Source organism: Gracilinanus agilis, chromosome 3 (assembly GCF_016433145.1).
Source record: "Gracilinanus agilis isolate LMUSP501 chromosome 3, AgileGrace, whole genome shotgun sequence".
Taxonomy (NCBI): Eukaryota; Metazoa; Chordata; class Mammalia; order Didelphimorphia; family Didelphidae; genus Gracilinanus; species Gracilinanus agilis.
Window position 1 is genome coordinate 310520160 of NC_058132.1, and position 12094 is coordinate 310532253.

Below are 12094 nucleotides of genomic sequence, written 5' to 3' on the forward strand. Positions count from 1 at the left end.
GAAAGCCTTCTAGGGAAGGCAAATTTCCATAAACTGCTTTGGCAATTCCTATTATTTCACAACTCTTGGTCTTGAGATGTTTCCCTTATATCCAACACACCTTTCATCTGCAATCTTTGCCCACCGTTGACTCCTTTTAGATGCCGAGTCCAGCCTTTGAGAAAAGCAATTCATCCTTTGCCAGGATATTAAAAACATTCTGCATTCACTTCATTTCCTCTCAGGCTTCTCCCATCTCCCAAGATGCCAATTCTCTTCATTTTCTCTCCTTGCCCCATTGTCCCGTTCTTGACAGCACACACCATATTTTTCTTTGTGTGGGTATTGCTTTTCTACTCAAAGCCTCTGGTTGAGTACCACAACTAGGGTGATGCAGCCTGCACAGGTGGGGCCCCGGAGGCAAGAGAAGGTCAACTGGCTAAACTAGGGTCACACCAGAAAAGGAAAATCAGGAGCGTGTTTCAGCCCTTCTGAACATTCCACTAAAACTACTTGCCCCAGACTGTTCTACATTCCAGCATTCTCAGGAGAAATTGATTAAAATCCATTTTTTAAATCCAGGCTTCCCATGTTCCCCACAAAAAAAGGCTTCACTTTGATATCAAGAGACACCTTGACTTCTGCACCCTCTTTTGTTTCACATTTGCAAAAAAGCTTTGTAAATCCTTGCCTCCCTTTCCTCTCCCCTCCTGCGCCCCCCATAAGTAGTGGGCAATTGAATTAACCACTGTTGACTATATTGCAGAAGTTTAACAGAGTCCATCTGTATGGCCTCCTTTGTAGGCACAATTTTATAACTTAATTTTCCTACCAAAACATCAGTGTTTACTTAGTAAGAAATCTGCTCTTTGTCAGCTGAAAACAGTGATTTCTTTATTACTGCATTGAGCAGGGAATGACAGCCAGTCTGGTTGAGTCTACAGGGTTGTAATGGAAACAGGGTGAACTGGGGGTCAAGTATAATTGGATTTGTATACCAAAATGTGTCTGCATAAGGGATAGACACATTAGATAAGAGAAAGGGACTCCAGAGTTGTTTGACTAGCAAGGGGCTAGAAATGGGAGGTGAGCAGGCAGATAAATGGGCTGGAAGCTCTCTCAGACATGGAACACCAATGAGGCCACCATTTTGACCATTCTCTCTAAGACAAAAAAGGACTCTGTGAACCAAAAGAATATTTACCACCTCTTCCCACATCAACTACATATCACCAACATTTGTGATTGCTTCTCTAGACATTTATAATTTCATTTAAATACTCAGTTACTCTCAAATTTAGTGATCACTGCTTCTTATCAAGACCCTACTTTCTCTAATGTATCCTTTCATTTTTCTTCACCTCTACCTCCAATTTGCTAAATCTTCTTCCCTCTATATCTTAAATATGTCTCCATCAGAGCAGAGAGTGAGAGCAGACCAGGTAGACCTCTGTCTTGGGGAAAAACATAATGATAATCCTAGGGATACTGAAACAAGAGAGAGAGAGACCCTTTGATATTGTTTTTCTTTTAGATTTCCATATTTTTAATGCCCCCAAATTTCACTCTTAGGTATTTATTTTGTGAAAAGTCAGTTATGGGGCAGCTGGGTAGCTCAGTAGATTGAGAGTCAGGCCTAGAGACGGGAGGTCCTAGGTTCAAATCTGGCCTCGGACATTTCCCAGCTGTGTGACCCTGGGCAAGTCACTTGACCCCCATTGCCCACCCTTAGCACTCTTCCACCTATTAGCCAATACACAGAAGTTCAGGGTTTATAAAAAAAAAAAAAGAAAGAAAAGTCAGTTATGTATATTTTAGTGAAGGCTCAAAGATTTCTGTAGACAGTAATATACAAAAGATAAAATTTTTTAAATTTGCTTAGGACCTATAAACACATTAAATTAATTTTGCTGCCTATCTAGTTTTTAGATTAGGTGCTTTGTGTGAAAATTTAGTTCTGTTTTGTTTTAATTTTGTTTGTTTTTAAAGAAATTAGATAGTCATGTACAAAAAATTCAATATGCCAAGCTACATTTAAGTAGCTTGCTATTTAAAGGAATCTAATGTTGAAAACTTATAAAATGAGTGATCATATGTTGAATTTATTTAAATCAAGGCCCACAAATCTTTGCCTGCCTGTATTCCTTTTTGGAAGCATTTTAACAATAAAAGTCTATAAGGTTTTGATGTACAAATCACAGGTTGGTGATCCTGAAAAATAAACATCTTGTAGTGAAATGACCCTTTGAATATCACCCTCAAATTTTTTTTTAATTGATTAAGAAAAATTTTCCATGGTTCCATGATTCATGTTCTTTCTCTCCCCTCCTCCCTCCCCGACCCATAGCAAACACATAATTCCACTGTCACCCTCAAATTCTTGACTGGTTTTGGAAGTCTCTGAGATCTATGAGGCTAAGGGACAAAGCTGCAAACTTTTTGGGCCATGGTCTCAAAAACGTAGCCCATTGTTACCTATGTCTAGGTAGCCAAGAAGATGTCTCGAATCCATTCAATGAGAATTTGTGAATATATGCATTGGGTTGTGCTAAATATAATTTCTGCACACACAAAAAGAAAAAATCTGCGGTCTGATTTGTAAGATGAGATATTCACAAGAATCAGCAAAAAAGTAATTACAACAGTAACTCATTCTCATTGTACTTTTTAGTTCACATGGTGTTTTCCTCACAACACAGCTAGGGGTCAGAAAGATGTGAATTCAAATTCTCTCTTTGATATTTACTAGTTGTATGACCGGGCAAGTCATTTAATTCTGTTTGCCTCAAATTCCTCATCTCTAAAATGAAGAATAATAATGTACCTATCTCCTAGAGTTATTGTGAGGTTCAAATAATATTTGTAAAATACGTAGCATAGTGCCTAAGCATACTTGATAAATGTTTGTTGACTGATCTAATGAAAATCTGAATAGGAGAGTGATGATATGGAGCTAATAGTTGAGGAAGTAGATAGTCTAGAGTAGGCTAGATCAGGAAAGCTTAGATGCAAATGGTTCATGTTCTAAGGAGTAGTTGCTTTTTGTTTTTGTTTTAAGGAATTTAGGTTTGCAGTGATGAGGACCTGGACCAGTGGTGGCAATGGGAATGTTTATGTACCTAGCTGCCAAAATGACACCAGGGCACTTTAAGAAGTAAAGATCTTAATATAGACAGATGCATAAATGGAAGTAGGCACAACACTAATCTAAGAACCCTTTGTCTTGCCCTTCTGAACTCTCTGGAGAACCTGTCTAGATTCATTCCCATCTCCACCGTTCCCGCCCGATCCAAGACAGCTCAATCTGCTTACTTGGTTTATGATTCTGGATTCTCCTTCCTGAACATTATGTACCTCCAGGTTGACTTCTATTTTAAGACCAGGTCACTTTTCCAAAACCTTGCCATAACTAAATGGTGAATAATGGACAAATATAAGAGATGGTTCCAAATAAAGAATGAACAGTGTGGGTAACTGGGTAATTATAGAGAATGAAGGCAAGATGAGATAGAGTCAAGGATGACTCTTAGGGTTGTAGATGAGGTGACAAAGAAAATAATTTTGCCATTGGTGAAAATAAAGAAGCTTAAAAGGAGAGATTGTGAGTTTAATATTAATCGGCTGTTGTGGTAGGAGCAGTGAGTTTCATTTGTGATGTTACCTATTTCAATTCTCCCAACAACTCCCTGAAATAGGTAAGAATGCTCCAGAGTACAGATTGGGAAACCAAGGCCAAGAGCCATCAAGTGACTTGTTTAAAATGACAAAGTGAGTTAATAACAGAGTCGGGACTAGACCAGGTTTACTACTCTCATGTACTTTTAGCCCTATTGCAACCATTCGAATGCAATGATAGTAAGAAAGAACATCATATTTTCAGATTGATGAATTAATTTCCACTTGGGTTTATGCCAGGTGACTGGCTCCTCATATCCCATCCCACGACCTGCCCCAGTAAACATTTTCCAGGTCCTGTGATCCTTGTGGGAGGCAGGCATCTTGCCTGAAGGTAGAGAAAACACTCCCTCAGTAAGTAATCTCCTGGCACTGGGATAGGAGAAATTCTTAAGCCAGAGCCGTCATCCATAGCATGGCTCAATTCTATGTAAAGTCATGGACCATGTAATCCAGGAGTGGGCGGGAAAGCACATGTGCATGTGTGAGTGCTAGGAGATGAGGAAGGATCAACAAACTATTTTTCCCTGTAACCATGAACATTTTGCTTAATTGGACAGATCAGACCAGTTAGAAGACTTAGTCAAGAGGCATTCCCCAATATCTTACAGTCCTGATTATTAAATGCTCAGAGTGAACATTTTACACCACAGAAATCAGCAAATGCTACAAATTAAGGCTTCACTTATTGTTTTGTTGATTTTGTTGATTGCCTTGACTTGAGAAAGTGACGGAGAAAACGTTAATAATACAGATTAAATTTAAAAGTGTGTCCTGAGTACATTTTTGGGGAAGATTATTGTTCTTGCATGTCCAACTCTTCATGACCCCATGGACCATACTGTCTATAGAGTTTACTTGGCAGATTGTGGAGAGGTTTGCCATTTCCTTCTCCAATGGATTAAGGGAAATAGAGGTTAATAGAGGGAAATAGCTAGCCTTTGTTTACACTGCTACTTAGTGTCTGAAGGCAGATTCGGATTCAGATCTTCCTGATTCCCGGGTCCAGAATTCTATACACTGAACCATCTAGCTAGCCTTTTCTAGCACACTGCTAGGAACTATCAAGCATCATTTTATCCTCCCTGCTGCCTTCAGTGGATCTAGAGGGATTCTCTCCCATATTGACAGTTATCCACTCTCTGGAAAGACATCTAGTGAGAGAATACTATTTGAATCCCAAAACCAAAACGCACATATGGTAGACATCCAGACAAGACCACAGAATCAGCAGTGTGACATGGCAGCTTCCAAAATGATTCCTAATTAGTCAATCTAAATTTCTTCTGCTTATGGAGTTCTCCTCCTTTTTAACTCTGACAATGTAAGGAGATAATATTTTTAAAGTTGTCATCTCTGTTTCACAAGTACGAGAGACCCCTTTGCTTAATGTACTAGGCATAAGACAAGATTTTTCATCTCTCGTGTTTCATCCTGAGTTTTGCTGGATAGTTTTAGCTACCCAAGTTCTATGTACCCGAGTATATCATTGTGTAGTAGAAAGAGTGCCAGGCTTGGAGGCAGAGTTCAAATCCCAGCCCAGACGCTAGTTGTGTGGCTCCAAATGGTTCTATTCTCTTATTTGTAAAGTGAGGCTAATGATACTTACACTGCCTACCTCACAGGATTATTGAGGGAAAATGCTTTGTAATCCTTAATGTGCTTTTAGTCTCCTGGCACAGTCACAGTTTTCTTCCCAGGAGATCTGACTCAGAATCTTACACATAATGGGCATTCAGAACTAGCTGAATCAGACTTAATAGACATGGATTGTACAATATTTTTCAGCCCTTTTATTGTCCTCTAACACACATTCTTGGCTAGGTCATTTTACAAAAATCTGTGGAGCTTCATCTATAAAATGGGCACAAGCAAGAGTGTACTGGAGCCAGCTCAAACTGGCTTACAAAAGCCAATAATTTAAATTTAAATTTCAGTATGAGCATTTGCCCTTGGAAAAAAGCAAATGCTACAAATCAAGCTTTATTTATTAGTTTCTTGGTTATCTAGATTTAAGAAAGTGATGGGAAAATGTTCATGTAGGTTAAAATTAAAGTGTGTCATGGGGCAGCTAGGTAGCTCAGTGGATTGAGAATCAGGACTAGCGACAGGATGTTCTGGGTTGAAAGCCAGCCTCAGACACCTCCCAGATGTGTGACCATGAGCAAGTCACTTGACCCCAATTGCCCACCCTTACCACTCTTCCACCTAGGAGCCAATACACAGAAATGAAGGGCTTTAAAAATAAATAAATAAGCAGGCAAATAAATAAACAAATAAATAAACAAACAAGCAAGCAAGCAAATAAACAAATAAATAAACAAACAAACAAACGAGTGAACGAATGAATGAGTGAATGAATAAATGAATAAATAAAATAAAGTGTTATGTGTTCACGATCCCTTACTCCCCTATCCTCCAGTCAATTGTTAACTAGTTACCAGCATTTCTCTGGGTATAAGAAACCCTCCTTCTATACCTTTCTTTCACAGGGATGTAGATAAAATCAGTGAGAACTTACAAGATCCTTTGCCTCCACCAAAGAAATCCCAGCACAAAACCTTAATGATAATGTACCTTCCTTTATTTATCTGTAACAATCTGGTGACCTGCCAGACCCAACTTCAATATTCCTTAGGCATGTACTTTGAATTGTTATTCCAGTAGTTAGGATGGGAGTCTTGAAAAGTCTTCAGATCTACAAATATTTTCACCCATCGGAAAAAATCTACTTTGGACTCCATCCATTTTCATTGATGTCTAGCCTTTGTTTCAATGGGTTAAAAGGAATTCTTGGATCATGAAATATTCTTTTCATTCTTCCGCTTTGCTCATCCCTTTCAATGGAGTGCCTTCCCCTCCCCTTCTCACAAATCCTAATCATATATATACATATACATAATATGTATATAAATAATCTTTCAAGACCCAAATTTATTGGATCACGGTACTGTGGCTTTTAGAATACGAAGGGCGTTTAGAGGCCATCTAGTTTGCCCTTTTTATTTTACAGATGAGGAGACTGAGGCTTCCCCCTTTCCTCCGTAAAACTTTCCCTGGGTGCTTAACACACTGCAAATCTCTTTCCTTCTTTGAACAGTGATATCATTCCTATTCTGCCCCACAAAGCCTTGCATTGCTCTTAGGGGGTAGTGTGGTATAGTGAAGAGAATGTTGGGCTTGGTGTCAGGAATCTTGAAGTTCAAAGCTCACATCTGATGCTTACTAGCTATTTGGCATGCCAAGTGACTTAAACTCGGAATGCTTTAGGCAGCTCTCTAAGACTTTATCCTCTTGCTTTAATGGGCATAGAAGGAGTTCTCTAAATTGAAACCACAGATTCTTTTTGTACTGGTATCTAGAATAAATTGTGTTATTAGAGATGGGAGTGACCTTAGAGATGCTATCGTTCAATGCCCTCATTTTAAATGAGGAAACTAAGCCCAAGGAAACAGTGTGGTCCACAAATAGTCTGAAGTTCCTAATTTTTAAAAATCTGTTTTCATTGTACCAAGAAGTGGAATGACTTGTCACTTCAACCAGTTAGTGGCAGGTTTATGACCCATGTCTCCCCAAACCTAGTTCAGTGCCTTTTATATAACATCCATAAACCTGATGTCTCGGGCCAAAATCTAGGTCAACTAGGATTGCACTGACAGCTCTAAATTTCATGTATGTTGTGATATCTTAAATGTTAAGGAATTTCAAGGCCATCAGTATCCACTCTTCATCCCTAGCTTTCAGAAGGATGACATAAATCAGCAGAAGAAGCACGTGGAACAGTCAGTTACCCAGCCCCAGTGAAAGGGAACACACTTTCTTTGGCTTGGATTTCACCTGAATGAGACCCTGCTGGGTTTTGTTTGCTGGTCACTTAGCTCTTTTCATCTCACCTCTTAACCACTGTAAGGAAAGTCCCAACTCTCTCTTCCCCATACCTACTTCTGGGGTTTGGGACCATAGCAAACACGTCTCTGTATTCCCTGCACACTTCCACTTTCCATCTTCTTTCAGACTCTATCATTTGCCTAGATATCTTTCCCCTGCTTAAAAACACCAACCCAGCTCGCATCAAAGAGTTCCTGAGGCCTTATCTTTTCCATAAAGTCCACGACTTCTCTAGCACATGTTGTCTAAATATGGAATGCACAAAGTCTTCTTCCCAACCTACCCTCAACAATTATGCTCTTATCCTTGGACTTTTCCAGGCAAATCTCAAAACATACTTAGTATCAAAGAATGTTAGAGCTGAAAGGGACTGTGGAGATCATTTTACAAGAGAGGAAACTGAGGCATGGAGAGCATTGGCCCAAGGCTACATGCTAAATAGCGACTGAGCAAAGACTTAAACCTGACTTCCCAAACTCTTAGCTTGAAGGTCTTTCTACTACAACACACTGCCTATCCCTGTTGAGGCATGGTGGATAGAGAGCTGGGGCTGGAGTCAGGAAGACCTGAGTTCAAATATGGTTTCAGATACTAGTTGTGTAATCCAGGGCAAGTCATTTAACCAGTTTAGCCTAGTTTCCTCAACTATAAAATAAAGATAATAGTATCTCCTATCTCTCAGGATTGTTGTTAGGATCAAATGAGATATTTGTAAAAAGTACTTAGTGTAGAGCCTGGCAAATCATAGGCACTATGTAAATGTTTCTTCTCCCCCCTCCATATATATATCTATGTGATATTGTGATGGTATTGTGTATGATGGATTTACTTTATTATTTGCATTACAGTGTGAGAGACTGTTTTTATTTCACTATAAACACATATTTAATTGCTTATCTGTGGCTCTATATTTAAGTTAGAATTCCTAAAAAACAAGGACCGTGAAACAGCCACTGCATAGATTCAGACCTAGAAATGGGAGGTCCTGTGTTCAAATTTTACCCCAGATACTTCCTTGCTGTGTGACCCTGGGCAAGTCACTTGCCCCCAGTAACTTAACACTTACCACTCTTCTGCCTTGGAACCAATACTTAGTATTGATTCTAAGACAGATGGTAAAGGGTTTAGGTGGGGGAAAGCAGAAATTGTGTTAGGGTTAATTCTCTTTCATGAAAGTCTAATATAGCCCTAGATTCAGTTAAGTGCTTAATTAATTCTTTCTGCTGATAATCTTTCACTCAACAATTATTATTAAGTACCTGTATTGGGAGATGATGGATGGGGGGTGAGGAGAGATACAAAGATGAATAGATAATAATTCCCATTAAATATTATTTAATAATGACTGTGCCATGTGAGAGATGGGGAACCATTGTTTGCTCTTGGATGGGTTTTAGACTCTTCTTCTTTTAGCCTCAGAGGGTCCCTCTAAGCTAAGGTCTCATCTTCCACACACCCTTGGGTTGAGTTGGTGAACTGTCATCTTCAGAGGCATTTGAAAGGAAGCAAGCAGAAGAAATAGAGGGTGCCAGGTTCCCTGAACTGAGCCCATTTTCCTGATACCTCCACCCACCCACCCACCCCTGCAGAAGGAGCTGAGACCTTACAAGTGGGACAGAACAGACTGCAGGCTCTGACGTCCAGGCTCCCAGTTCATAGCATAAACAACTCCTAGGAAAGTTGGGCGTCTTCCCAGAATGGTTGCCATCAGTCTATTAACACACACACATATACACACACACTCAGAGCACAGTCATGCTGGCTAGACAAATCTCATTCTTTATAGGAGCAGGGGAGCAAAAGTTTTGAGATCTCAATTAATCAGAATGATACCCTCTCTGACCTAGAACCCCTATTTGTGCCCTATCCATTAGGCAATGGCATCAGTGTCCGCACTGGATCCAGTCTTTGCAGCCCTGCAGCTTGCGCCCTCTGCCCCTGGATCAAATGAGATATTTGTAAAGCATTTAGAGTTTAGTTAGTTTAGTTAGATACTGGAGTGGTTTGCCATTTCCTGCTCCAGCGAGGCCCTATTTTATAGATGAGGAATTGAGGAATATAGGAGTTAGATGACTCACTGAAGGTTATACAGCTAGCAAATGTTAGAGATTGGATTTGAACTCAGATCTTTCTGACTCCAGCCCTGGTGCTCTATCCACTATACCACCTAGCTGTCCCATATTAATTTCACATAATTAATTAATAAACACTAATAAATCCTTTTTTCCTTGCCCCCTATCTCCCCTTTTTCCAAATCAAGTGAAGGAAGGTTAAAAAGGTGATTTGTCAGTATAGTTCAATTCCCAAAACTTGTGTTAATCCATTATGTTCAATGAACTTGGGGAGAAGCTGAAAGGGATATAAAGTTTATATAAGACATGTAGTATTTGTACTCTTGAAGCTTATAGACTTCAAGAAACTCATAAAAACCTACAATAAATAGTGCTTACTTCAGCAACACATATACTAAAATTGGGACAATACAGAAAAGATTAGCATGTACTCTGCACAAGGATGACCCACAAATTCACGAAATATTCCACTAAAAAACCAGAATTAATAATACTAGATAAGTAGTTTAGGGAGTTGTGAAACAAGGTGCTATGTAAGGTCTGAGGGAGAAAGTCAGGACTGTCAGGATACAAGAGAAAACTTAAGAAAGGAAATAGCCGCCGAGCTAGACCTTACAACCTTTTGTCTGTCTACTAACTCAACAAGAAGAAGGAAGGAAGGAAGACGGTGGTGGCAGAGGGAACAACAAGCAAAGGCATGGAAGTAGAAAAACCCAGGTTATGATCAGGAGACAGTGAGTAATGTATTTTGGCTGGCTAATTGAATGCATGATGGGAAGGAGTTTGAAACAAGTTTGAAAAGGTAGGGTCACACTGGAATTGAATGGCAGAAAGGGGGACATGTTTGAACTTTATCCAATAGGCAAGAAGGAACCACTGAAACTTTTTCAAGAAAAGGAATTAAACTAATATAGAAATATGTTTTGCATGATCACACATGTGTAACCTATATCAAATTACTTTCTCAAGAAGAGAAGGAGAGAATTTGGAATTCAAAATGTTAGAAAACAAATGTTAAAAATTGTTTTTACATGTAATCAGGAAAAAATAAAATATTATTTAAGAAAAGAAGCTATATTTGATCTATGTATAGGAATGATGGCTTTGGTAACAGTATAAAGGACAGGGGAAGAAAAGAGTGGGGAGATAATAGAGTTGGTAAGACCTATTAGGAAGCAATCTTAATAGATAAGGAAAATGGTAATAAGGGTGTGTTCTGAGGGAGGAGAAGGAAAAACGGATATATCAAAAAGGTTTCAAACATGGAAGACTATGTGAATGGAAGTCCAAGAAAGCTACAGCTAAAACTATAAAACTATATGGTCAGAAGTTGAAATTTGGTCCATACCTAATGGGACTAGGAACCAAGAGTCATCTCTAGCATACAGCAAAGTCCAGATAAGTCATCAAGTTATCAAGTTATACTCTGTTCTCTCCCTGTCTCTCTCTGTCTCTCTCTCTCTGTCTGTCTGTCTCTCTCTGTCTCTTTCTGTCTCTGTCTCTCTGTGTTTTTTTTGTCTCTGTTTCCACCTCTATGTCTCTGCATGATTCTTTTTATTTTATTTTATTTTTCATGATGGTTTTTATAAAATTAAAATGAACACCAAACACAGGATTGAAAAGGATAAGTTCAAAGAGTATGTGAGAAAGGGGAATAAGGCCTTTGCCTTAATTTGGGGAAGTGGGAATAGGCTCATTGTAATTACAGTTGTAACAAGTGTCCTTCAACTCTGAACACTCTTGCTTGAACCCAGTGTCAGTGCATTTGCAGCAATCTTTACTCTCCAGTTTATAGTTCAAACCCTTACCTCATGAAGAAGCAGGACTCATATTTCCTGTAGTTAAAGCATTTAATTGAGGTAAATAACAAGAGGAAATAATTGGGACTTGAGTCATTCTTTATCCTATCCCATTCATAAATGACTGCAACTCTGTCATCCAAAGAATTATACCTTGATCTTTCTTTAGTCTTCATTAATCCCACAGTGTATTAAGGGATGGACACAGCTACCTCTGAAACTCATGCCTGGTGTAACAAGCATGGTTTTAGTTCTGTTTGCCTCATGAAGATATATAGAACTCTCTTGGTGGGGTAGCCATTCTCTGTTTCTGGCTCCTGGCAATTAGAAATCTGTAGAAGTGTTTCACATGTGCTCTGGGATCATCAGGATTCTATCAGGATCTCCTGGTCCTGGCTAGGTCAAGAATATGTCATCCTCATCCAAATCCCCTTTCCAGTTTCATCACTGATTTTTTTCTCTCTGACTTTGCTGACAGATCCTTGGCCTAGCAATCACCTTTTAAACCTCCTCTCTGCAGGCTCCCCACAATAAGATTCCTTGCCTCATAACACAACCACTCTGCATCCAAGAGTACAGTCATTGGGAAACAGTGGCCTAGGAGTTGTTGATTCCTAGAGAGCAACACTCCCTAGGTTTCATGCATGAGAAATGAAATAGGATGGGGAAATGAAATCTATG

At 39.2% G+C, this 12094-nt stretch overlaps 1 protein-coding gene and 1 non-coding gene across 2 annotated transcripts in view; both read left to right on the plus strand.

Moving 5' to 3' along the window:
- GLI2 (GLI family zinc finger 2) overlaps positions 1-12094 on the plus strand; it is a 414185-nt gene that overhangs the window by 313309 nt on the left and 88782 nt on the right. The window lies entirely within an intron of this gene.
- LOC123243369 lies at positions 9985-10091 on the plus strand. The gene has a single exon (XR_006505912.1). It is a non-coding gene; the product is annotated as a U6 spliceosomal RNA (small nuclear RNA).